The 27,263-nt window shown below is 43.2% G+C and overlaps 1 protein-coding gene across 3 annotated transcripts in view; it reads left to right on the top strand.

Moving 5' to 3' along the window:
- GARRE1 (granule associated Rac and RHOG effector 1) overlaps positions 1-27,263 on the top strand; it is a 113,215-nt gene that overhangs the window by 25,015 nt on the left and 60,937 nt on the right. The gene's annotated exons all lie outside the window — the stretch shown is intronic.

The following is a 27,263-nucleotide window of genomic DNA, read 5'->3' as shown; positions in this document are numbered from 1 at the left end:
TGAAGGGTATGTGCTGTTTGGGAAAAACGGAAATAAAGGTAAAGGTGGTGGAGTAGCATTGTATATCAATGAGGAGGTAGAATGTAAAGAAATAAGAAGTGATGGAATGGATAAGACAGAGTCCATCTGGGCAAAAATTACATTGGGGAAGAAAACTACTAGAGCATCCCCTGGGATAGTGCTTGGGGTGTGCTGTAGGCTGCCATTATCTAATTTGGATATGGATAGAGCCCTCTTTAATGTTTTTAATGAAGTAAATACTAATGGAAACTGCGTGATCATGGGAGACTTTAACTTCCCAGACATAGATTGGAGGACGAGTGCTAGTAATAATACTAGGGCTCAGATTTTCCTAGATGCTATAGCTGATGGATTCCTTCATCAGGTAGTTGCTGAAACCACTAGATGGGATGCCATTTTAGATTTGGTTTTGGTGAGTAGCGAGGACCTCATAGAAGAAATGGTTGCAGGGGACAATCTTGGTTCGAGTGATCATGAGCTAATTCAGTTCAAACTGAACGGAAGGATTAACAAAAAATAAACCTGTAACTAAGGTTTTTGACTTCAAAAGGGCTGAGTTTCAAAAATTAAGGAAATTAGTTAGGGAAGTGGATTGGACTGAAGAATTTATGGATCTAGAGGCAGAGGAGGCCTGAGATTATTTTAAATCAAAGCTACAGAAGCTATCGGAAGCCTGCATCCCAAGAAAGGGGAAAAAATTCATAGGCAGGAGTTGTAGACCAAGGTGGATGAGCAAGCATCTCGGAGAGGTGATTAAGAAAAAGCAGAAAGCATACAGGGAGTGGAAGATGGGAGGGATCAGTAAGGAAAGCTACCTTATTGAGGTCAGAACATGTAGGGATAAAGTGAGACTGGCTAAAAGTCGAGTAGAGTTGGACCTTGCAAAGGGAATTAAAACCAATAGTAAAAGTTTCTATAGCCATATAAATAAGAAGAAAACAAAGAAAAAAGAAATGGGACCGCTAAACACTGAGGATGGAGTGGAGATCAAGGATAATCTAGGCATGGCTCAATATCTAAACAAATACTTTTGTCTCAGCCTTTAATAAGGCTGAAGAGGATCTTAGGGATAATGGTAGCATGACAAATGGGAATGAGGATATGGAGGTAGATATTACCATATCTGAGGTAGAAGCGAAACTCGAACAGCTTAATGGGACTAAATCGGGGGAGCCCAGATAATCTTCATCCAAGAATATTAAAGGAATTGGCATATGAAATTGCAAGCCCATTAGCAAGAATTTTTTAATGAATCTGTAAACTCAGGGGTTGTATTGTATGATTGGAGAATTGCTAACATAGTTCCTGTTTTTAAGAGAGGGAAAAAAAAAGTGATCTGGGTAACTACAGGCCTGTTAGTTTGACATCTGTAGTACGCAAGGTCTTGGAAAAAATTTTTGAAGGAAAAAGTAGTTAAGGACATTGAGGTGGCAAATGGGACAAAATACAAAATGGTTTTACAAAAGGTAGATCATGCCAAACCAACCTGATCTCCTTCTTTGAGAAAGTAACAGATTTTTTAGACAAAGGATATGTAGTGGATCTAATTTACCTAGATTTCAGTAAGGCGTTTGATACCGTGCCACATGGGGAATTATTAGTTAAATTGGAAAAGATGGGGATCAATATGAAAATTGAAAGGTTGATAAGGAATTGGTTTACAGGGAGACTACAGCGGGTCCTACTGAAAAGGTGTACTGTCAGGCTGGAGGGAGATTATCAGTGGAGTTCCTCAGGGATTAGTTTTGGGACCAATCTTATTTAATCTTTTTATTACTGACCTTGGCACAAAAAGTGGGAGTGTGCTAATAAAGTTTGCGGATGATACAAAGCTGGGAGGTATTGCCAATTTAGAGAGAGACTGGGATATCATACAGGAAGATTTGGATGACCTTGTAAACTGGAGTAATAGTAATAGGAAGAAATTTAATAGTGAGAAGTGTAAGGATATGCATTTAGAGATTAATAACAAGAATTTTAGTTATAAGTTGGGGACGCATCAATTAGAAGTAACGGAGGAGGAGAAGGACCTTGGAGTATTGGTTGATCATAGGATGACTATGAGCCGCCAATGTGATATAGCCGTGAAAAAAGCTAATGCGGTCTTGGGATGCATCAGGAGAGGTATTTCCAGTAGAGATAAGGAGGTTTTAATACCGTTATACAAGGCACTGATGAGACCTCACCTGGAATACTGTGTGCAGTTCTGGTCTCCCATGTTTAAGAAGTATGAATTCAAATTGGAACAGGTACAGAGAAGGGCTACTAGGATGATCCGAGGAATAGAAAACCTGTCTTATGAAAGGAGACTCAAGGAGCTTGGCTTGTTTAGCCTAACTAAAAGAAGGTTATGAGGAGATATGATTGCTCTCTATAAATATATCAGAGGGATAAATATAGGAGAGGGAGAGGAATTATTTAAGCTCAGTACCAATGTGGACACAAGAACAAATGGATACAAACTGATCATTGGGAAGTTTAGACTTGAAATTAGATGAAGGTTTCTAACCATCAGAGGAGTGAAGTTTTGGAATAGCCTTCCAAGGGAAGCAATGGGAGCAAAAGACCTATCTGGCTTCAAGATTAAACTTGATAAGTTTATGGAGGAGATGGTATGATGGGATAACATGATTTTGGCAATTAATTGATCTTTAAATATTCATGGTAAATAGGCCCAATGGCCTGTGATGGGATGTTAGATGGAGTGGGATCTGAGTTACTACAGAAAATTATTTCCTGGATATCTGGCTGGTAAATCTTGCTCATATGTTTGGGGTTTAGCTGTTCTCCATGTCTGGGGTCAGGAAGGAATTTTCCTCCAGGGTAGATTGGAAGAGGCCCTGGAGGTTTTTCACCTTCCTCTGTAGCATGAGGCACGGGTCACTTGCTGAGGATTCTCTGCTCCTTGAAGTCTTTAAACCACGATTTGGGGACTTCAATAGCTCAGACATAAGTGAGAGGTTTTTTGCAGGAGTGGATGGGTGAGATTCTGTGACCTGCATTGTGCAGGAGGTCAGACTAAATGTTGATAATGGTCCCTTCTGACCTTAATATCTATGACTTGCTTTCCTGGACAAAGCTCCAACAGTTCACTGGTGAATCAATTGCTATTCAAATAGAGTAAGCCTATAAACTATTTGGAAAGTCTGCTTGTCAAAACACAAGAGTTGTGGCATGGAGATATGAATTTCTGTATTAGCATGAGAAAAAGCTCATGTTTCACAACTGTCATGAGGCCTTTAGCCAAGGTATGTGCCGAGGTCAGCATTGTCCTGATACGATGTTTTCCTCTTTTTATTTTTAGAACTCAAAAGAATACATGCTACTTCAGAGTATAGAACTCTTATTTCGATAACCATAAGAAATAGCTCTTGGAAACGGGAGTGCCTGGATGCTGGATATTTTTTTTTGTTTTTTTTAAAGAGAGGAATTAGTGGGGAGGTGATAACATCAAAGTAAGCAGACTCTCTAAACTGTGTTACAAGGAAAAAGAATTCTGGATCGAGTTTAGTATTTTCCTGGTACATTAGTGTTACTTAATATTGTTTAATATCCAAACGTAGAGTGAATAATTTATACATGGAAATATTTGGCCGCTATAGCTATGTAATTTGTACGTACACACATCACAAATAACACTGTTTAAAGAAAGATCATATTTGTGATTTTTTTTTTTACTGGGATACAGTGCAGTCTAAAGATAATGTGGAACATCTAATCTTAAGCAGCATTACAATGAAATCACAGAAGAAACGTGTATTTGTGGGGGAAAAAAATTATGTGGGTATTGAGTTGCACTTATATGTTGAGACAGATTCTTCTCTGCTACACTTATTGTTGCAAACATCTAAGAAGGGCATTCCTCTTATTAGTCTCGTAGTTACTTTAATATTCAGGGCTTGCTGTGTGCCATCAATCTACCATAATTGTAGTGTTCGTATATTACATAAAATAACTCTCACTGAAGAGTTTTAAATGGCTAACTGAATGAAGATAATTTATATTCAGATCATTGTTTCAATATCTTACTGACTACAGTCTTGTCTATTAATTCTTCTATGTAATAGAAATAAGAACTAAAAGGTATAACAAAACCAAACTCATTATAGGAGAGCCTGACTTCTCAAGGTCATGTCTATTATAAAACATGCCATGGGAGTGCACTAACTAAAATCTGTCCATCTAAAAATATGGCTTAGAGATTTAGCAACCGTTTCAATAGAAATGCTCACTCAGATGTGTATAATCATGTAAAAACAATGTAAACTGTAAATAACTATTTAATCTAGATTTATGAAAATTAATTTCTATGCTTTCTAGAAAAGTTCTGCAGTATTTTTCTTATAGTCAAAGAACTGATTTACCATTAATTGGCTGGTTATAAACATCATGTCATTGTGATATGCGATTTTTATTACTGTTAAATTGAAATTGTTCAGACAAGTTTAAAACAAGGATATAAGGCACATGTCAGCTAGAGAAAATGCCCAGCAAAGCGTCTCTTGTGTTGTGGAAAAAAAATTATAAGACTAGCCTTCTAATTCCATCAGTCCACCTAAATAGTAAACCTGTTAAAGTGCTTTCTTTGACCTCATCTACCATGATTCCCAGTGTTCAGAATTGGAACTTTCTGCTTTGATGTATAATTATATATCACAAAGTAAGGCTACACTGATACTATCTATATAATCACTTTCCACAAATTAATAACACCAGATAGATTCCATAGAGACTTTGGTATCAGAATCTTATGCATTAAATTACTTTCCCTGCATAATATAATCTTAACCCAGATTCTCAGATATGCTCTATATGAGTTTGTGTACAAGTATAAAATGATGATTGATTAAATTTCTGTGGAGCAGCATCAGAATTGCATGTAATCTGTACAACTTTCTAAATATCCTTTAAATAAGTCATCTTTATTCAGTAATTACAGTTTTCCTCAGTGGAAGTGATCCTATCCTAAGGCTTTTCATATAATAAAGTGATTGAGGCATCTCCAGAGTGTGTTGGAACACTTCTTGGGACTAACTTCTGTGACCCTTACTCCTGTAGAAGAGCAATTCACTCTACAAATAGTCCCATTAAACCATTTTCTTAAATGGAACTAGTTGTAGAGTATTGTGTTAGAGCATGGTGATCAAAATCTGGCCCTTAATAAAGTCAGCACAGCAGTCAGAAATCGTAAGTAGCTTTGCAGAACTCTTTTTGCTTAGACTAAGGGCTTGTCTACATTTTCCCGCAGTGCAGATTATGGGGTATGAACTGCAGCACACACTGAAGTATTGTGCTGTAACTGCCCTGTGTAGACCTTGCTAGCACAAACTAAAAGGTTCGTAGTTTGTTATAGGATTACATTGATGTGCACTAGTTACCCTTTTAGCAAGGTCTACACAGGGCAGTTACAACACAGTACTTCATTGTGTGCTGCAGTTCATACCCCCCGTAGTCTGCTCTGCATGGCCATGAAGACAAGCCCTTAGTTCCAGCGCTGCTGAGGCTCAGGGTACCCAGAGTCTAAGTAATTGCTTTCTCACATTTTTCTATGTTTATATAAGGCAACATGACTGACTACTTACAGTAGTACTTGAAATTGGTTGTTTGACCCACAACCCTTTCTTGCCTTTCATTTCCTGAAGCCTTTGCACCAAATATAGGGTTTCATAATCAACAGAATGAGAGAAAAAGTTGAGGCTTTGGTATTGTTTGTTCTTGGTCATATTTTGATTTTAGAAGAGACAAGCAATCCTGGACCTTCCTGTTTCCCCTGGACTGGAGAAATTCAGTATTAATCAGAGAAGAGAGGAAGGAGAACAATCTAGCATCAGATGGACTCTTATCATGGGTGCTTTAACAATTTGGATAGTGGGGGTGCTGATAGCCATTGATCCAAACTGTATATTATGGAAACCACTTCAAGCCAGAGGGTACGGCAGCATCCCCAGCACCCCTAATTCCAGCACCTATGACTCTTTATTGTGGGTTCACTAGTTTCCACAATTTAAGTAGGTCTTCTGCCTGTGGTGGTGGGTTTAAATGAAAATTGTTTGAAAGAAAGTGGTTTTGTGACCCTGGTTCAGGAGGTGTGGGCTCTCTGGCATCTTTTCAGTTAGAAAATAGTCTGATTTTTGGGGTGGAAACGTTCAATGAAAAGTAGAATAGCTGGTCAGGTATACTTAATTTCTTTATGAAATTCGTAAGTTAGTACTTTGTGGTTGGTAGTTTTTTCATGCTATAGCCAAAACTGGATGCATACTTATGGTTCAACCCTGCTAAATCAGTTATGTTTGGACTATTGTTTAGGGAGTCCATGGATTCCATGACTTTTATGTGTTAGATGAATTGAATTAGACACTTTGAGGATTTTTGTGGTTTGATGTGATCGTAAACAATTGAACAACCTATCTTAAGAGCAGTAAAGTTAAATCATTAACTTCATGAGAGTCTAGCAGAGAGTAGGAGCCACATGAAAGCACCTGAATACCATGATGATGGGTGCCAAATTAATGCTTATAGTAGTAGTAAAACTTTATGAATTTTCTTCTTCTGAAGCATCAGCAGACTTAGGCCAATAGTCTTTCTTTTTAGGATCCTGTTAGTCTGTATCCACAAAAACAACGAGGAGTCCGGTGGTATCTTAAAGACTAACAGATCTCCCACCCGACTCCTCGTTGTTTCATTTTAGGGCAGCCCCATTATTCTTAGTTGTGAGCAATTACCACAGCAAATACACTATTCTTATTGGCAAAAAGTTTTTTGTTGAAAACATTTTAAAAATAAGGGTTATTTTTCCTTCTCTTCCTTCAGCCGTTAATGGAGGACATACTATTCCTAGTGCTTCATCAGGAACCTATCTATTCGGTTTAAGTGTAATGGATTAGTTGATCTTTTATGTATGGAAAAACTGTAATAAGTTAGTCATGAATACTAATGCCTTCCAGATATTACTTTGTAATCCATTGTGTCATACAAGCAGTTACTTTAAGCAAAATAAATATGAAAGAAAAAACTGAAGTTCAAAATGCATGTTACGTACCGGATCACAGAAAACAGGCTGTGATTTGTTTTAATATGCTTTGATAAGGGCACTAGATACTTACTTTTGCTCATATTGCCAAATTAAACAGTGTCTGTAAAGTGCTGCCTCTAAAGCTATCACGGTACGATAGCTTGAAAGTACTGCAGTATTTCAGAAGCTAACTGCTGAACAAACTACTCAGTAATGGCTTTCAATGGACTAGATTAATTCTCAAGTTATGGAGAAGACTCGTACAAAGTGTTTGGTCTTCCTCCATCTTCCCCCACCAAAATCCTGAAACTTCTATTGATAGCAGCTTTTTAGGGCAGGGTCTTGTCTCTGTATGTTTTTGTAAGATATCTGTTACCTCTGGGCAATGCTATAAAACAAATATCGGCTAAAGTAAAATCATTAGCACAAAGGAGTTAATATTGGATTGTTTTGGGAAGGTCACTTTAGAGATCCAACAAAGCTATTTCATCACCCGAGAACATTTAAAACCCAGCCATATCTTAGCAATAGTGCTTTGTCTAAACTAGCCTTTTTCCTTTAATTTTCTATCACTGGCGAAGTTCTACCAGTGGAAGTCATGTTTGGAGAGTTAGCATAATAAATTCATTAAAACCCACTTGCAGTTTCTAGACCTTCATTTTTATATCTGTTGATATAAAATTGAAATATTTACAAATAAACTTGCTTACTAGTTACAGGTCTGATTTACATTTGTCTTTTACTCTGTTAAGGTGAACAACTTATTTTACTACTAGAAACAAAATTACTACTTGTTAAGAAGTATCTTGCACCAGCCAAAAACTAGGCAAAGAAATTACTAGTAGTTTATCTTAACAAAAGGTAAAATTGCGTTCAAGACAGTTAAATTAGAAAAGGTGTGAAACAAAATGTACTTCCCTTTTTTGTTAAATATTTAATATACAGATAACTAATATTTGAGAAGGACATAAATAGCTCTGTATTGTAACTTTCTACAGGGGTTACCAGGTCAATAGGTTGGTTGTTACTGTGCTTATGACAGTTATCTTCAAAAATCTGTCATTTAGAACTTACTTGTGTAGCATGTATATGTTCTTCGAGTGCTTTCTCATGTGGATTTCATTTTAGGTGCGTATGGCCCATGTGCACAGTCGTTGGTGATTTTTGCCTTAGCAATATGCATAGGGTCGGCTGTGGCACCCTCTTGAGTGCCTCTCTCATGTGTCAGTATATTAGGTGCCACCAGCCCTATGAACTCTCAGTTCCTTCTTATCGCTTGTGGCAGTTGGTCGGAGCGCTTCTTTCCCTTGCCTAGCAAGTGGTTTCTCCTTTGATTCATGTTTTAAGAGTTTTGTAAATATTTTTGTTGACAGCAGTTAGCTTAGTGAAGTAGTTGTTAAGCACTGTAGTTAGTAAGGGTGTGTCTACACTTAGTGGCGATCGATCCACTGGGGGGTTGATTTAGCAGGTCTAGTGATCACTCTCCCATAGACTCTGGTACTCCACCAGAACGAGAAGTGTAAGGTAAGTCAATGGGAGAGTTTCTCCCATCAACCCAGCGGTGTAGACGCCGCAGTAAGTCGACCTAAGCTACGTCAACTCATGTAGCTGAAGTTTCGTAACTTAGTTTGACTTGGCTTCATATTGTAGACCAGACCTTAGTTAAGGTCCCTGTGGGGACTTTCCCCAGGCAGGGCATGCCCTGGTCTCCAGGTTTTAAGCCCTGTGCTTATTGTAACAGGCCTATGCCTGTTAGCAACCACTATAGCAGCTGCCTGAAGTGCTTGGGGGAATCACATGTAAAAGAAAAGTGTCACACCTGTAAGAACTTTTGTCCCAAGGCACAGAAGGAGTGCGACATCTGTTTGAGGGCCCCCTCACTGGTGCCCAAGAAGAAATTGAAGAAGCGTGAATTGGCACTGAGCAAGAGAAAACAAGGGGCATTGGGTAAAGGACGCAGTTCGGACTGCCCACCCTCCCCAGAGCCACGTTGGGGTGCCACCCGTTGGGCCTTCTAGCCCCCTGCGGGGATCTGCCACTGACTCCAGGGAGACTCTTGGCAGAGTTGCTTCCCAGGTCCTCCCGGCGCCTAGAGAGCAAAGCCTAATCTCCTAGCGCAGCTGGCACTGTATCTTGCGATCACCCTAGCAAAGGCTCCCTACAAGGGCAAGTCAGCCGTAACAACCTCTCAGAGGGCAAGTGAAGGCTGTTAGCCTCCAGAGCAGAGGCAGTGCTCTCCATCGCCGCATCTCAGATATCTGCGTCAACACAGGTTGTCGGTTTGCTGCTTCAGATTGCCAGAACCGCGTTCCTGGTCTCTGCCCTGTTGACGAGGTTCACCCAGAGGGAGATACCTGTCACTGTATGGCTGGTACCGGTCATCCTTCTGCCAACCATCTCCTTGACAGGGCTTGCTGACACCTAGACCATGGGAACGTTCCCCAATATGATACCGATCCCCCCCCACTGCTGGCACCGATCTGCTTATTCAAGCCATCGTTCACCTACAGCGACGGTTAGCTGCCAGACTCAGGTGTTGATGGCCTCACCGTGGTCATTGGAAGGGGATTCCTCCTGCATGGAAAGAGAGTTCAGCCCCTCACCAAGGCAGCACTGGCGCAACTTGGCACCTGAGGCTGTGTCCACCTCCACAATGCCATCTTGGCAGTAGGGCCAGTGCCTGGTGCAGTGGCCCTACTGGAGTGCCTGGAGCATGCTGATTATGCCAGTGCCTCCTTCAAACCAATGGTCAGTCGCCACTTCAGAGAAACAACAGATGGCACCGGCAGCACAAAGAACAGTGTGCGAAGCACAATAGGACACTTGAAAGGGGGAGCAAGTGCCCACCACAAAACCTTCCCACATGAGGGATGAAGCCCTGGATCTTCCCTTGGTGGTCCAGTCATCGTCATCCTCTTCAGATGAGGTAGTTGCAGGGCCCTCCCACGCTAGCCCACCAGATGATTTTTAAGGTGTACCAAGCCCTGCTCCAAAGGGTGGCCACGAACTTAGGCCTAGAAGTAGAGGAGATGGCAGAGCAATCAGAAACCTTGTTGAATGTGCTCTCCATATCAACTCCTGCTGTGTCATGCTCCTGGTGTGCAATGGGGTCCTGGAGTTTGCCAGAGGGCTTTGGCAATCTTTGTCCTGAATCCTGCCCACGTCCAAGAGGGCTGAAAAGAAGTATTTCGTCCCAGCCAAGGGGTTCGAATACTTGTAAACCTACTCTCCCTTGGGGTCGTTGGTTGTTTCTGAGGCCAACAAGAAAGACGAGCAATCCAACTCTACTCCTAAAAATAAAGAGGCCAAGAGGCTGGACCTTTTTTGGAAGGAAAATTTATTCCACAGCCAGCCTTCAGTTCAGGGTCGACAACCACCAAGCACTTTTTGGGAGACATAACTTTAACTTATGGAACTCCCTCCATAAATTCAAGGACTCCCTGCCCCAGGACTTGTCCCAAGAATTCAGGGTCCTTGTTGAGGAGGGTACTATAGCGGCATGTTGCTCCCTTCAAATGGTGTGGGATGCAGCTAATTCAGTGCCCAGGGTTGCACCTCATGACCACTACTGAAGTGACCATTCTTGGCTTCAGACCACAGGCCTTTTCCAGGAGATGCAGTCCTCAATCCAGGACCTCCTGTTTGACGGGGTTGAACTCTTATCCCTTTCATCGATTAAGGTTCACTTGACTGCTGTATCAGCCTTTCTCCCTCTAGTCCAGAGCAGGTTAGTCTTTGATCATGGTCCAGTTCCTGAAAGGTCTGGAGGTCTGTTCCCATGTCTGGGACCCCGTCCCTTGTTGGGACCTGAATCTAGTGCTGGCACAGCTCATAGGGGGGCCCCGTTTGAGCCACTGGCTTCCTGTTCCCTTCTTGTACTCTCCTGGAAGGTGTCATTCCTGATGGCCATAACATCTGCTCATAGGTCTCTGAGATTAGAGCGCTTACCTCAGAGCCACCCTATACGGTGTTTTTCAAGGACAAAGACCAGCTGCAGCTGCACCCAGCTTTCCTGCCCAAGGTTATTTCACAGTTTCACATGAGCCAGGACATGCTCTTGCCGGTCTTCTTTCCAAAGCCTCGTGGGTCTGAGGAGAACCATAGATTGCACTCTCTGGTTGTCAGGAGAGCACTAGCCTTTTATATCGAAGGGCCAAGCTGTTTCGTAAGTAGACGCAGCTGTTCGTTGCAGTAGCAGACAGTATAGAAGATCATCCAATGTCCACCCAGAGGATTTCATCATGGATCACTGCCTGTATCTGGTTTTGCTATGAAGAGGTGAAAGTGCCTCCTCCGGCGATTGTAACTGCCCACTCGACTAGGGCGCAAGCCTCATCCGTGGCCTTCCTGGCCCAAGGGCCTATTCAAGATATCTGCAGGGCCGTTACCTAGTCATCTATCCACACGTGTACATCTCATTATGTGCTTACCCAGCAAGCCCAAGACAAAGCTGGCTTCAGTAGAGCAGTGTTGCAAGCTGCACGACTGTGAACTCAAAGCTCACGTCCAGGGATACTGCTTGTGAGTCACCTAGAATGGAATCGACATGAGCAAGCACTCGAAGAAGAAAAAACAGTTACCTACCTTTCTTAGCTATTGTTCAAGATGTGTTGCTCATGTCCATTCCATTACCTGCCCTACTATCTCTCTGTTGGAGTTCTTAGCAAGAAGGAACTGAGAGGACGTAAGGTTGGCAGCTCCTAAGAGGGCACCACAGCTCACCTATAGATACAGAAAGGCAAAAATCTCTGACTGCACGTGGGTGTGCACACACCTAGAATGGAATGGACAGGAGCAACACATCTCAAAGAACAACAGTTATGAAAGGTAGGGGGTAATTGTTTTTGTTGTTGCTTTTTTACCTCTTTTTTATATTTTTTGAATTACATCACTATCCCTGTAGTGAAGCTTTGTGCTGAACTACCTTTGCAGAATTACATTTATCGATGTTACTTATCAGTCAGAAATTCCATTATTTTTGTGATCCAAATTGTAATCATGCTGTTGGCACTAATAATTCTCAAGTTGAGAGTACGGAGAAGTTCGGATTGAAAGTAGAATTGAAATAGCATCAGTGGAAAAATGGAGTTGAAATTTGCCTTTTGAATGCTAATTTAATATTTATTCCATTTCATTTCTGGTACATATTGGTGTTAATGTCCTTGTCAGCACATTAGAAGAGTATACCTATTCAGTAGAGCAGGGGTAGTCAATTGTTTTTTGTTGAAGTCAAGATTTCTTGTTCAAGGTATAGTCAAGGTTCAGACTCCAGAGAAAATTATTAAAAAAAACAAAAACCAGTAATGATAATAAGTAGTTAAAAAGATTTCAGGGTCCATTCAAAAGCATGTAGCGGATTTGGCCTGGGTCCACCTATTGACTACCCCTGCTGTAGACGCTAAACTTGCTCTATAGCTGTGGATTTAATATACATGGTTTAATTCAGGATACTGTAAAAACAGAAAACCAAAACCCAGCTACATAACAGAAGACCAAAGCCATTGAGTTTCAAAGTTATAATATTAATGTCTCTTCAAATCCAGAACATTCTTTTTTTCTGTAGTTGGAAGTTTTTCCTTTTTCATTCTTACTACTTTTATAAAATAGACATGGATGGTATTACTTTTTTTTTTTAAAGTTGTTCCCTTAACCTACATATTTTCTAGGAGCCTGAAACTTCATCTAAAAGAAATAATATTTAGGGTGTCCATACCAGTTCATTTGGATCCTTGACTACTACTGTTTTCCCACAAAGGAGGGATAGCCAAAAGTTTAAAAAACAAAAAAACAAACCAAGAAAACCCATTCCTCTTCCCCCACTAGGCACCCCCCTACCACCTGACCAGGAAACAGACTTTTCCATTTGACTGAAGCTTTGCTACATTTTACCATCTCTTGGTTATTTCCAATATGCGTACCTGTGGCTACACTTGAAGACCACTCCCATGTAAACAAAAATATGTAATAAATGCTGGTTTTTCTTTGTGATTGCACATGTCCATTTCATTTCATGTAGGTGCGTGCCCAGTGCTCTGTTGTCAGAGATTTTTCCCCTCAGCAGCACCTGTCAGGGTGCTGCTCGGGCCCTCTGCTGCCTCACGCTGCTGTGCGATGGTATGAAGGGCAGAGCTGCTCCCAAATCCACCCCCAGTTCCTTCTTACTGTCCGTGATGGTTGTTGCTACCACTAGTTTCCCTTGTTCTGTTTTTATATATGGAGATGTGTGCTCATTAATAGTTAATTGTGTTAGAATAGCTAAGTAGTAGGTTTCCTTTATTGAGGTAATTTTTTTTTTTTGTCCCCTTCAGCTCCCACCGTTTGGGTATTGGAACTCGATGCTGGGGAATTCCTCGGTTCCGAGGCTTCAAGCCCTATGATGCATGCAAGAAGCCGAGGCTGGCTAGTGATTCACACTCCAGGTGCTTGAAGTGCCTAGGAGAGGCTCATGTCAGAGGCAGGTGCCAAATCTGCAGGGACTTTAAGACGAGAACAAAACGGACAGGGAAGTCAGACTAAAACATCTTCTGATGGAGGCAGCCCTGGGCTCACACTCTGAGCCTCCCTATTTGGGGTGTGTCCCGAGCATGTCTGCTTTGGATAGGAGCACTCCTGTTTTGACAGATTCTCAGTGCCGGTCTCTTTCTCCGGTACTGAGGAAGAGGCTCCAAAAGACTCTGCTGAAGGATTCAGTATCTGGGAGGTTGAGGTCCCTAACACTACAGTCCAGAAAACATGCTGCAAAGAGGGTAGAGTGCACTCAATGCTGAGGCACTTGCTGGTGCAGATAACTGTTCAGGCAGGGTCATTGACTCTGATGCAGATACCAGTCTCATTGAGACAGACTCCTAAGGCAGCATCATCTGGCTCAGCCGTGCAGTCTTCATTGGCTCCACAGCTGCAAGAGACCATCCTAGTGCTGTCAATATATGAAGCATGGGCTGCTGAGTCTGTTGGTACCGGTTTTACTGGAGGGTCAAGAATTATCCTGCCTGGCACCAACAATCACTTCTCAGGATTTGCCATCTACTGAAGTTGAGCATCCTGCACCGGGGGCAGCACTGAACAGTCTAGTACCTCCGTGTATGGTGCCCTCGAGGCAAACCGGCAATGATATCACCAGTGCCCTTTTCTCTGAACTCCAGGCACCAACAGGAATAGTTCCTCCTTTGTTCAGATGAATGTTTCATCATCTGAGTAGAAAGTTGCCTCATACATGTCATGGCTGCATCACATTAGTCACCTACTTCCCTTTGAGCAGTTACCATCCCTGTTACCCAGCAGAAGCTCCTTCTCGGCCGATCAATAGAGTTCCATGGTCGGGAAGGAATTGGGTTTCAGGACTATACCAGTGGCCATTTTGAAACCCTTGGGGGGGGTTCCACTTGACTCCAGGTAGTTTCCATACCCTCCCTGTTGTAATTCCTCTAGTAGATGTTGAGGTCCTCCCTGCTGAGCAATAGGAAACCGTTCCTAGTATTGGGCTTGGTACTGGAATTGAACAATCTGCTCTGGTGAAACTGCTCCCTCTTCCAAGAATTGGAGGAAGCTCCACCTCACCCAGCCCTAGTGTCTTCCTCCTCATAATCAGGGTGTTCCATGTCTCCGATGGATGATTACCAGGCCTACCAGGACCTCCTAATAAGAGTGGTTTCTGCCTTAGATATTCAGGTGGCAGTGGTTCAAGAGACATATCACAGATTGGTTGATATCTTGGCAACTGTGGGACCTTCTTGAGTGTTGCTCCCTATTAATGAGGCTATTCTGGAGCTCACCAAAGTGCTGTGGCAAACTCCATCTTCCCTACCTCCCACAGCAAAAAGAACTGAGCAGAGGTATTATGTTTCCTCACAAGGTTTTAAACATTTTTACAACGACCCCCCCGAGGGTCTTTGGTTGTCTCGGGTGTCAATAAGAGAGAGCACCAGGGTGAGCAAGCATCTACCCCAAAGTCAAAAGATGCAAAGAAGCTTGGTCTCTTTGGCAGGAAACTGACAGCTGAGCTGCAGCTCAGGATCGCTAATCAGCAAGCATTGCTGACTTGCTATAACTTTAACCTTTGGGATAACATTTTAAAATTTATGGACAAGTTGCCAGAGGTGGTGGTACAGGAGTTTCTTGCTATGGTGGACAAGGAAAAGTTAGTAGCCAGACCCTTGCTTCAAGCTGCTTTGGATGCTGTGGATAGAGCCATGGCCATTACAATGCATAGATGATTCAAGATTCATTCTCTCCTCCTGTTGGGAGCCATAGAGGAGTTTCCTGAACTTCACAGGGGGAGCTGTTTTTATTTGTACTATATCCTTATCCTAAAAGCAAAATGATATCTAAGATCTATACTAGACTTGCAACAGGTTAACAAAGACCTAAAGAAAATTTAAGTTTCATATAGTTACACTGGCTTCCATTATCTCTTCCCTTGATCCTGGTGACTAGTATGCTGCCCTTGACTGAAAGAATGAGTATTTCCATGTGACAATACATCAGAGCCCCTGGAAATTCCTCAGGTGTTGAGTCAACCAGTCCCACTACCAGTTTACAATCCTGCCATGTGGCCTGTCCACAGCCCAATGTGTGGTCACAAAGTGCTTGGCAATGGTGGTGGTGATCCTGAGGAAATCAAGAATTCATGTGTTTCCCTGCCTGGATGATTGATTGGTGAGAGGTCAGTCCAAGGCCCAAGTGCTGTCTAGCATGGTTGTGATCCAGTACACCTTCGGCACACTAGGATAGCTCATCAACGAGGAAGAATCAACTCTGTCACCTGTACAAGGGATAGAGTTCATAGGAGCAGCCTTGGACACTATGGAAACCAAGGCCTTCCTCCCACAAACCAGTTTCCAGACTATCATGGCCATTTCTTTAGTTCTGAAGGCCCACCCTGCCACAACAGTAATGAATTGCCTCAGCCTTCTGGGACATATGGCCTCATGTACTTGCATGGTTCGGCATTCCAGACGTCACCTCAATAATCTGCAAAGATGGCTGAGCTTGGTGTACTTACCAGTTTATCATCTGAACACAGTGGTTTGGGTGCCTACACAAATCTTAGCCTCTCTGGACTGATGGACACACCCATCCAATCTGTTTCCTCCTCCTCAACCTACTTTGACCTTATTTATGGACACATCTACACTAGGTTGGGGGTCTACCTAGGTTTTAACTCTCCACATAAATATAAGAGACTTGAGAGCCATTCAACTTGCTTGTCATACTATCCTTCCCCATAACAGCGGACAGAATTTGCTAGAACTTACAGACAATACAATAGCCATGTTCTATGTGAATAGGCAAGGAGGGGGAGATTGACTCTGCTATGCCAGGAGGCAGTGCTGCTGTGGGACTTTTGTATCACCAATTCAATCCTCCTCAGTCTCCCAACTTCCAGGCATCCAAAACAGTCTGGCAGAGCAGGTCTTTCACCAGCCACCACAAGTGGTCTCTTTGCCCAGACATAGTCAGGTTCATTTTCCAACTGTGGGGCATTTTTAACCAAAATCATAGGACTGGAAGGGACCTTGAGAGGTCATCTAGTCCAGTCCAGTCCCCTGGATTCATGGCAGGACTAAGCATTATCTAGACCATCCCTGACAGGTGTTTGTCTAACCTGCTCTTAAAAATCTCCAATGATGGAGATTCCACAACCTCCCTAGGCAATTTATTCCAGTGATTAACCACCCTGACAGGAAGTTTTTAGTTTTTTATAATGTCCAGCCAAAACCTCCCTTGCTGCAATTTAAGCCCATTGCTTTTTGTCTTATCCTCAGAGACTCAAATCAACAGGATGTGTCATTGGTTTTGTTCACGAGCAGGTCAGGGTCCAGGATCTCTCTTGGACACTTTCCTGTTGCCCTGGATGGACAAGCTTCTGTACTCATTCCCTCCTGTTCCACTGCTATCCAGGGTGGTGGTAAAAATCATGTAGGACCACATCCAAGTGATACTCATAGCACTAGTGTAGCCTCACCAATCTGGTCTTCCATTCTGCTGGGCCTCTCAGAAAAGTCTCCTTTGATACTACTGCTGGATCCGGACTTGATCTCACAGAACCACAGTTGTGTCCTCTGTCCCAGTGTAGAGGCCCTTTAGCTGACAAACTAGATGCTCTGTGGTTGATGCCTCAGGAGATATGTTCAGAGTGGGTGCAAGATGTGTTCTTGAAAAGAAGAAAACCTTCTACTGGGTGTATTTACTTGACAAAGTGTAAGAGAGTCTCCATCTGGTCCCTGCAGAAAGGAATTTCTGTGGTCTGGGCTTCAGTACAACAAGTGCCAGACTATTTATTATATCTGAAACAGCAAGATCTGGCCATTAGTTCCATCAGGGTCCACCTGGCAGCTAAGTTCCCTCTCAGCTGCGCAGCTATGCAGTAGGCTATCAAGGGCTGCGCAGGCAGGGAGAAGCGCCTCTTTCCCTCCCGCAGCCCTGGGGCAGCCTGCACTCCAAACTCCTCATCACTGGCCTCACCCCAGCCTGCACCCCCCGGCCAGAGCCTTCGTCCCCTCCTTCACCCCAAACCCCTCATCCCCAGCCAGAGCCCTCACACCCCAACACACTGCCTTAGCCCTGAGTCCTCTCCTGCACTCCAAACCCCTCATTCCTGGCCCCATGCCAGAACCCTCGTACCCCCAGCCAGAACCCTCACACCCCACACCCTGTCGCACATCACCTACATATTAGTGCACATAATAAAATTCATTCTGCATGTGGACATAAAAAATTAGAGGGAACGCTGCCTGGCAGCTAACTCTGCTTTCCACCCTCCAGTTGGTAATCACTCTTTTTTTCCAATCCCACGTCAGTCAGGTTTTTGAAGGGTCTGGACCAGTGATATCCCCAAGTAAAGTCTCCTCTTTCCCCCTTTGGACTTGAACCTCATATTGGTAAAGCTAATGGATCATCCCTTTGAGCTGTTAGCTATGTGTTCAGACAAGGTAGCCTTTTTGGTGGTTCTCATCACAGCCAGGAGAGAGGATGAATTACATGCTCAAATCTCTGGACCTCTGTGTACAGCCGTCTGCAGGGACAAGTATACCTATGACATCATCTGAAGTTTGTCACCAAACTGGTGTCTGACTTCCACATCAGTCAGGCAATATATATACCAACTTTCTTCCCAACATCCAATTCTCATAAGGATGAAAAAAACCTCCACACATTGTATGTTAAGAGAGTGTTAGTATAGTACTTGGGCAGGACTAAACCATTCAACTTGTCTGCAATTGCCACAAACAATTGCAAGGACAATTTATAGGGACTTCTGGTCTCTTCTCAAAGAATCTCATGATGGCTTTCTTCTTACATTGGCTATTTCATAGAACAAACGTATTCAACTTTTCTGAACAGGAAGCTAGCACATTCAACTGGATTTCACACAGCCTCTGCTGCCTTTCTAGTCCAGGTGTGTATTTTGGACATTTGTAGAATTGCAACTTGGTCTTCAGTGCATACCTTTCCTCCCATTGTCCATCTCTCAGGAATCTAGAGAAGATGCCAGATTTAGACAGGTAGTCCTTTGATCATTATTGAGGTAGATTCCAATCCCACCTCCAGATGGACCTGCTTGTGAGTTATCTGAAGTGGAATGGACATGTGCAATCATTCGAAGAAGAAGTGGTTACTAACGTATTCCATAACTACTGTTCTTAAATGTAAAAAGAAAAGGAGTACTTGTGGCACCTTAGAGACTAACAAATTTATTAGAGCATAAGCTTTCGTGAGCTACAGCTCACTTCATCGGATGCATTTGGTGGAAAATACAGAGGGGAGATTGATATACACACACACACAGAGAACATGAAACAATGGGTTTATCATACACACTGTAAGGAGAGTGATCACTTAAGATAAGCCATCACCAGCAGCGGGGGGGGGGAAAGGAGGAAAACCTTTCATGGTGACAAGCAAGGTAGGCTAATTCCAGCAGTTAACAAGAATATCAGAGGAACAGTGGGGCGTGGGGTGGGGGGGAGAAATACCATGGGGAAATAGTTTTACTTTGTGTAATGACTCATCCATTCCCAGTCTCTATTCAAGCCTAAGTTAATTGTATCCAGTTTGCAAATTAATTCCAATTCAGCAGTCTCTCGTTGGAGTCTGTTTTTGAAGATTTTTTGTTGAAGGATAGCCACGCTTAGGTCTGTGATCGAGTGACCAGAGAGATTGAAGTGTTCTCCAACTGGTTTTTGAATGTTATAATTCTTGACGTCTGATTTGTGTCCATTCATTCTTTTACGTAGAGACTGTCCAGTTTGGCCAATGTACATGGCAGAGGGGCATTGCTGGCACATGATGGCATATATCACATTGGTAGATGCGCAGGTGAACGAGCCTCTGATAGTGTGGCTGATGTGATTAGGCCCTATGATGGTATCCCCTGAATAGCTATGTGGACAGAGTTGGCAACGGGCTTTGTTGCAAGGATAGGTTCCTGGGTTAGTGGTTCTGTTGTGTGGTGTGTGGTTGCTGGTGAGTATTTGCTTCAGATTGGGGGGCTGTCTGTAAGCAAGGACTGGTCTGTCTCCCAAGATCTGTGAGAGTGATGGGTCGTCCTTCAGGATAGGTTGTAGATCCTTGATGATGCGTTGGAGAGGTTTTAGTTGGGGGCTGAAGGTGATGGCTAGTGGCGTTCTGTTGTTTTCTTTGGTGGGCCTGTCCTGTAGTAGGTGACTTCTGGGTACTCTTCTGGCTCTGTCAATCTGTTTCTTCACTTCAGCAGGTGGTATTGTAGTTGTAGGAATGCATGATAGAGATCTTGTAGGTGTTTGTCTCTGTCTGAGGGGTTGGAGCAAATGCGGTTATATCGTAGCGCTTGGCTGTAGACAATGGATCGAGTGGTATGATCTGGATGAAAGCTAGAGGCATGTAGGTAGGAATAGCGGTCAGTAGGTTTCCGATATAGGGTGGTGTTTGTGACCATCGCTTATTAGCACCGTAGTGTCCAGGAATTGGATCTCTTGTGTGGACTGGTCCAGGCTGAGGTTGATGGTGGGATGGAAATTGTTGAAGTCCTGGTGGAATTCCTCAAGGGCTTCTTTTCCATGGGTCCAGAGGATGAAGATGTCATCAATGTAGCGCGAGTAGGGGCATTAGGGGACAAGAGCTGAGGAAGCGTTGTTCTAAGTCAGCCATAAAAACGTTGGCATACTGTGGGGCCATGCGGGTACCCATCGCAGTGCCGCTGATTTGAAGGTATGCATTGTCCCCAAATGTGAAATAGTTATGGGTGAGGACAAAGTCACAAAGTTCAGCCACCAGGTTAGCCGTGACATTATCGGGGATACTGTTCCTGACGGCTTGTAGCCCATCTTTGTGTGGAATGTTGGTGTAGAGGGCTTCTACATCCATAGTGGCTAGGATGGTGTTTTTAGGAAGATCACCAATGGACTGTAGTTTCCTCAGGAAGTCAGTGGTGTCTCGAAGATAGCTGGGAGTGCTGGTAACGAAGGGCCCGAGGAGGGAGTCTACATAGCCAGACAATTCTGCTGTCAGGGTGCCAATGCCTGAGATGATGGGGCGTCCAGGATTTCCAGGTTTATGGATCTTGGGTAGCAGATAGAATACCCCAGGTCAGGGTTCTAGGGGTGTGTCTGTGCGGATTTGTTCTTGTACTTTTTCAGGGATGTAGAAGCCCTCTACACCAACATTCCACACAAAGATGGACTACAAGCCGTCAGGAACAGTATCCCTGATAGTGTCACGGCAAACCTGGTGGCTGAACTTTGTGACTTTGTCCTGACCCATAACTATTTCACATTTGGTGACAATGTATACCTTCAAATCAGCTGCACTGCGATGGGTACCCGCATGGCCCCACAGTATGCCAACATTTTTTATGGCTGACTTAGAACAACGCTTCCTCAGCTCTCGTCCCCTAATGCCCGTACTCTTCTTGCGCTACATTGATGACATCTTCATCATCTGGACCCATGGAAAAGAAGCTCTTGAGGAATTCTACCATGATTTCAACAATTTCCATCCCACCATCAACCTCAGCCTGGACCAGTCCACACAAGAGATCCACTTCCTGGACACTACGGTGCTAATAAGCGATGGTCACATAAACACCACCCTATATCGGAAACCTACTGACCGCTATTCCTACCTACATGCCTCTAGCTTTCATCCAGATCATACCACTCGATCCATTGTCTACAGCCAAGCGCTCCCCCCCCCCCGCTGCTGGTGATGGCTTATCTTAAGTGATCACTCTCCTTACAGTGTGTATGATAAACCCATTGTTTCATGTTCTCTGTGTGTGTGTGTATATAAATCTTTCCTGTTTTTTCCACCAAATGCATCCGATGAAATGAGCTGTAGTTCACGAAAGCTTATGCTCTAATAAATCTGTTAGTCTCTAAGGTGCCACAAGTACTCCTTTTCTTTTTGCGAATACAGACTAACACGGCTGCTACTCTGAAACCTGTTCTTAAATGTGTTTCCAGAGTCTGTTCAGTTAAAAAGGAACTGTGGGGGTTAGGAATGGCTCTGCCCTTTTAGTAGTGCAGGGCCGCAGAGGATTGCATGCACTGCCCCAACAGGTACTACTGAGGGGGAAAAGCTCCAGCAACAGTGCACTGGGCATACACACGTGTGTACATGTCCATTCCACTTCAACACGTCTTGAAGAACGTTACAGAATGGGTTAGTAATGGTTTTTTCTCATGTTGAACTTACTACACTTGTGCTGTAGACCAGGGATCGGCAACCTTTGGCAAACGACCTGCCAGGGTAAGCCCCCCGGCAGGCCGGGCCGGTTTGTTTACTTGCCGCCTCTGCAGGTTCAGCCGATCGCGGCTCCCACTGGCCATGGTTCGCCGCTCCAGGCCAATGTGGGCTGCGGGAAGTGGTAGGGACCGAGGGATGTGCTGACCGCTGCTTTCTGCAGTACCCATTGGCCTGGAGTGGCAAACCGTGGCCAGTGGGAGCCATGATCGGCCGATCCTGCGGACACAGCAAGTAAACAAACCAGCTCGGCTCGCCAGGGGGCTTACCCTAGAAGGTGTGTGCCATAAGTTGCCGATCCCTGCTGTAGACATCATAGATTTCCCTGGTTACCAACTTGTTTTTAATCGGAATTCTAGGTGTTGATCTAGGAAGCCTTAAGGTTTGGATCCTGACTGCTACCTATTTTAGGTCTGATCCAAAAGCTTTTCCTTTTCACTCTGCCTTCCCACCCACTCATATTAATAATCCAGGCAGCTGAGATGCACATTCATAAATTTCTCGATTTTTAGTTCTGGGAATGGAGGAGCAGAGGCTGGTGTGCAAATTTTATTTTTTCATTATTGTGAAGTCTCAATAACTCCACTGGCATGAGAGGGATGATTTTGGGTTCACACAGGATTTATATTGTGGAATTTGGCCAGGTGTATTCTCTTTGGGAGGCCCTTGAGTCAGGCAGTTTGCTGACCTTCAGGCCCTGCAGCAGGCTTTGTTTGCTCAGGCTTTTCCTGAGTAAGTAGTCTGACTGGGTCCAGGGTGTATGTTTGTTTTTTGTTTCCCCCCCTCCCCCTTCTTTTTGTTTTGGAGTTCTCTTTTGAGGAGTTAGCTGAATTTAGTTACATTCAGATTTGACTTTTTAAACTACGATGAATGTACCTAGAAACTGACGGGCACATGTCTTACAGATCTAAAATAAAATAAAATAAAATAAAACACCCAAGTACACCATTTGGAAATATGATGGTCTTTTTAAGAGACTTACAAAAATGTGCTTGAGTTGCCAGACACTCATCATATCTCATTCTTAGGTATGAGTTATGACCATAACTCCCCACACACTGAGAGGATAATAGACCCCATTGAAAATATCATCACATCAGTTTCAGAACACTAGTCAGAGCCTCCCCCCCACCTTTTTTTTAATATGGAATGTCACTTTAATGATCTACAGATTTCACAAGATTAGTCTACAAACCTCTTACTTGGATACTAAATGGAAGTCACTGAAAGCAAATCTGTTTCAGTCAGTCAGTTAGTATCCATTCTGAGCCTTATTTATTTTTCGACTCATAGATTCCCATATCTGTAAATCTATTGTTTTATGTTAATAGTACATAGACAAAGTAATTTTACTATAAATACATACATCAAGGAATTCAACTTTGATTTGCAGTTATAGATTTTTCTAGGACTAACTTCCTCCGTCTCATTTTTATGAATATCACCATTGTCTCCAAAGTGTAGTACAAACTGGATATTTACATTTTTGACTATTAATATGCTGTTCTTGCATAGTAATAATGAAATCCTTTGAGTTCTTTCTAAAATGGCAGGAGATGGCTGACTATAATGTGCAAACTGTTGTAATATGGAGCCTACAGATTTTTCAGAGTTACACTGGATTCATGGACTCAAACAATAGCATGAAAAAAATGAGTGAAAACAATATTATGGACTGAAGAAAAGCTATAGAAAGAGAGAAAAGGCAAAGCGGAAAGATCGTTCACTTTTTAATTTTTTGTAATACATGTTGCAAATTTAATTGTGGTGTGTGTAATATATGCATGTAGTATTGCACACACTCAATGTCAAGAATAACAGTAAGGTTTGGAGCATTCTTGACAATTAAGATTAGATGATTTTAGGGTACTAAGGACTTCCAGGTGTCCTAAAGGTCGTCTTGTGTTGTTTTTACTTATGGATATGCCCATGATGTCACTATTTAAAAATTCAATAAGAATGAAAAAGTTATTTTATGAAACTTGAGTCCCAAATTATAACTAAATTTTCTGCTTGGAAGTAGTTTATTTTCTGAGCATGAGTGTCAGTTCCCCTTCAACAAAAAATTCTGAAAAGCAAAGTCTTCATATGTCATATTCAAAGCATTCAACTAGCACATGGGAATGTGACAGTGAAGTGATTATTCTCTTATCTTTTTTCAAACAGACAGAAATGTTCCAAAAATAAAAATACTTTAAAAATCCTAAGATTTTGGCCAAATATTAGTTACCATTTTACTCTTCAGAGTAACACAAATATTCACTGTGTGTACAAATTGATAACTCACTCTGTCGTTCTCAGTATATTTGTTTGCAATCAGGAAAACTGACATTTTAATCAAGCTTTCCCCAGGGCATTGTAACTTGTCTAGAAAGGAGGGGAAAAAAAATACATCACTGCATTTTAAATTTGAATTGGGAGACTGAGAGTGAGCAAATAATCCCTGAAAACACGTGTTGATGCTTCAGTGTAAAATTTGAAACAAAAAGCAGTAATAGTGTGCATATGGAAAAAGCTAGCATCATTACGTTTTTAAAAGTGCCTTCTAAATTATTGTTCAGTATCTCAGCGATAGCTACTACTGGTTATGGTTTCTTGAAAATACTTTTGGGTGACAACTATACTTATTGATCATTATTTTAATGCCAGATTATCCTTCCCACTGTACTTGGATCCATCCTTCCTCCTCAGTTAGGAGACACCCTGCTCTCTGTGTGAGCAGTTGGTTATTGACAATTAAATCGTGCATGTCAAACATTTTCAATATTTACATGAATAAACAAAAATCTATTGAGTATGAAAATAATAGTGGAAACTTAAAATTATAATGAATGCTAAAATCTATTTTTGCAACAATTTTGAAATGTCATAGCTTTCATATACTAAGATGAGTCAACAGAAAAAGGAACATGTTTAAAATGCAAATGCTCCTCAGTAAAGCATCAGAACTTTTTAAAAAATATAAAAAAAAAAAATTAAACATGGGAAACCATTTATAAACCATAACCGCTATTGCTCCCAGGAGAGCATCTGCAAGCATATTGTCCTTGCGCTATAGTTGATTATATTTCTAGAGAGAGAAAAGTATGGTTAATAATTATTAATAGTTTAGCTATTGTCTGACCAAATTATCGTGCCTGGCATTGTACCCTGAAAGCTGCCAAAACCCATCTTTGGTGGATTGTCAGAAGAAGCAGTTTCCACAAAAAGTGAGGGCCATTAGCTGATAAAGTTCTGGAAAGTACATTGTAAGGAACTCTGACAGAGCTGCTCAGCTGATCTTTACTACTGGGACAGAATATAGACTGATAAGTCAAGGGAGTTGTTTGTATATCTTAAAGATTTTATTTTATACTCCAGGAGGAATTTTGCACTAAAAAAATACAAATTCTGCACTCAGTATTTTAAAATTGTGCATATATTATTTGTCAAAATAACAATATAATCATGCAAGTTTCAATTATTTTGGTAATTTATTTCAGAATACCTGTCAGCAAATGTGTCTGTAATAATACATACAACAAAAAAAATCCAGGAAATGTTTTTTGGACAAATAGGCATATTAATAAAGAACTTAGAAAAATAATTCATTTAAAGTACAATACATAAATGTATTTCCCGCCCCCCTCAGAAGCAGTGCAAAGGCTTGGGGGAGTCAGGGGTAACACAACTAGACGGAGAGGGTAGTTATTCCTGAGGAGGAGTGTGGGAATGAACTTGGAGGGTTATTGGGTGTGGGTGAGAGAAGTATGGAACAGGTTTTTATTTGGGGATGGGCGAGGGATTGTTAAGGAGCCTTCCCCATGCAGACCCTGGCTGACCCCTAGCGCCTCTGTCAGGCACATCTGCCCCTGTCTCCATGTGTCCCTGCACCCCCTCCCCCAGTCCTCATGGGGCCCTGCGCCTCCACTCCCAATCAGTCCCCGCCCCAGTCTGTCCCCCACTAGCCTTTCTGAACCCAAGTCTGTGATTTCCCCCAGTAGCCCAGTGTGCCCCATGCTGTCCATCTCCCCCTTCCCCCCATGTCCTGTGCCTCCTGACCTGGCCCCACAGGCAGGGCACTATGAGGAATGGAGCCTCTTCTCTTCCCTATGAGCAGCTGCTCTGTGTTCTAGTGCCACAGCAACCCCTGGTGGGCAAAAAGCATAACTGCAGCACATTTCCAGCAGAATTTATTTTCCGCAGAGGAAAAAAAAATTCTGTATGGCACATGAATTATGCACTTGCATGGCACATGGATTCTGCACTTGTGCAGTGGCTCAGAATTCCACCAGGAGTCAAAATTTTAAATATTAAAAGAAAATGAAAGATCTGTGTACGTTGGTTCTTTTTAGTTTAGTTTAGTTGGTTCTTTGGATCTAACAGAGTTTTCAAATTCCTGCCACAAATTGTGATGTAGACTTTTTTGGAGGTATATTTACCGCTTAAAACAGAGGTGGAAAAACTACGGCCCGCGGGCCACATCCGGCCCACGGGACCCTCCTGCCTAGCCTCTGAGCCTCCTGGCGTGGGAGGCTAGCCCCTTTCTCCTCCCCTGCAGCCTCAGCGCGCCATGCTGCTGGTGTAGTTTATTAAACTGCTGCGCGTAGGAATGTGCTACTGGTAGCAGTTATGGAGAGCAATTTACTACACTACACTGGCACAATGCTCTGGGTGGCCGGGCAACACGCTGGGCGGCGCGGCTGTAGTGCCGCCAGCCACTGGTGCTCTGTGCTGCATGGTAAGGGGGCAGGGAGTGGGGGGTTGGATAGAAGGCAGGGAAGTTTGGGGTGGTGGTTGGGGGGCTGGGGTGTGGATGGGGTCCGGATGGTCAGAGGGTGGGGAACGGGGGGGTTGAATGGGGGCCGGGGTCCTGGGGGGGCAGTCAGGAAGGAGTGGGGGGTTGGATGAGGCGGTCGGGGGCAGGGGTTCCGGGGGCGGTCAAGGAACGGGGGGGTTGGATGGGCAGGAGTCCCGGGGGGGGAGCCCGTCAGGGAGCGAGAAGCAAGAGGGAGGCGGATGGGGGGACACAGCCTCCCCTAACCGGCCCTCCATACAATTTCCGATGTGGCCCTCAGGCCAAAAAGTTTGGGGGGCCCCCCCCGGCTTAAACAGATACATTAAAATGTGTTGTCCAACACATTTTAATGTCTACACTGCAGTGTAAGCCTAGTGTTTGAACTCAGGCTCAAGCCTAATTCCCTTTTGTCTACACACACATCGTTCTGAACCTGGGTCCCAGGACCCCACATGGGTGGAGACTCTGAACCTGAGTCAAGTCAGGATCCACGATTCGAGGCCTACTGCTTTTCAGGTAGACACCGCCCCACTGGACCCGTACTCTGGGAGTCCTCCAGAAGTATTCCACACTCCCACAGGCTGACTTTCTTTGTCCTCTGGACAGTCAAGTTTGGTGGACAGTCAAGTTTTCTCACGCTGCATCACGAAGAAAGGGCTAGAGCGGCCACATTTTGGAAGGGCTCTAGAAAGTCTGGGATGGTGGTTGGACTTGGAGCTGCATAATGCAATG

The sequence above is a fragment of the Dermochelys coriacea genome, chromosome 12 (genome assembly GCF_009764565.3).
Source record: "Dermochelys coriacea isolate rDerCor1 chromosome 12, rDerCor1.pri.v4, whole genome shotgun sequence".
Classification (NCBI taxonomy): domain Eukaryota; kingdom Metazoa; phylum Chordata; order Testudines; family Dermochelyidae; genus Dermochelys; species Dermochelys coriacea.
This window is presented reverse-complemented; position numbering and strand designations above follow the sequence as displayed.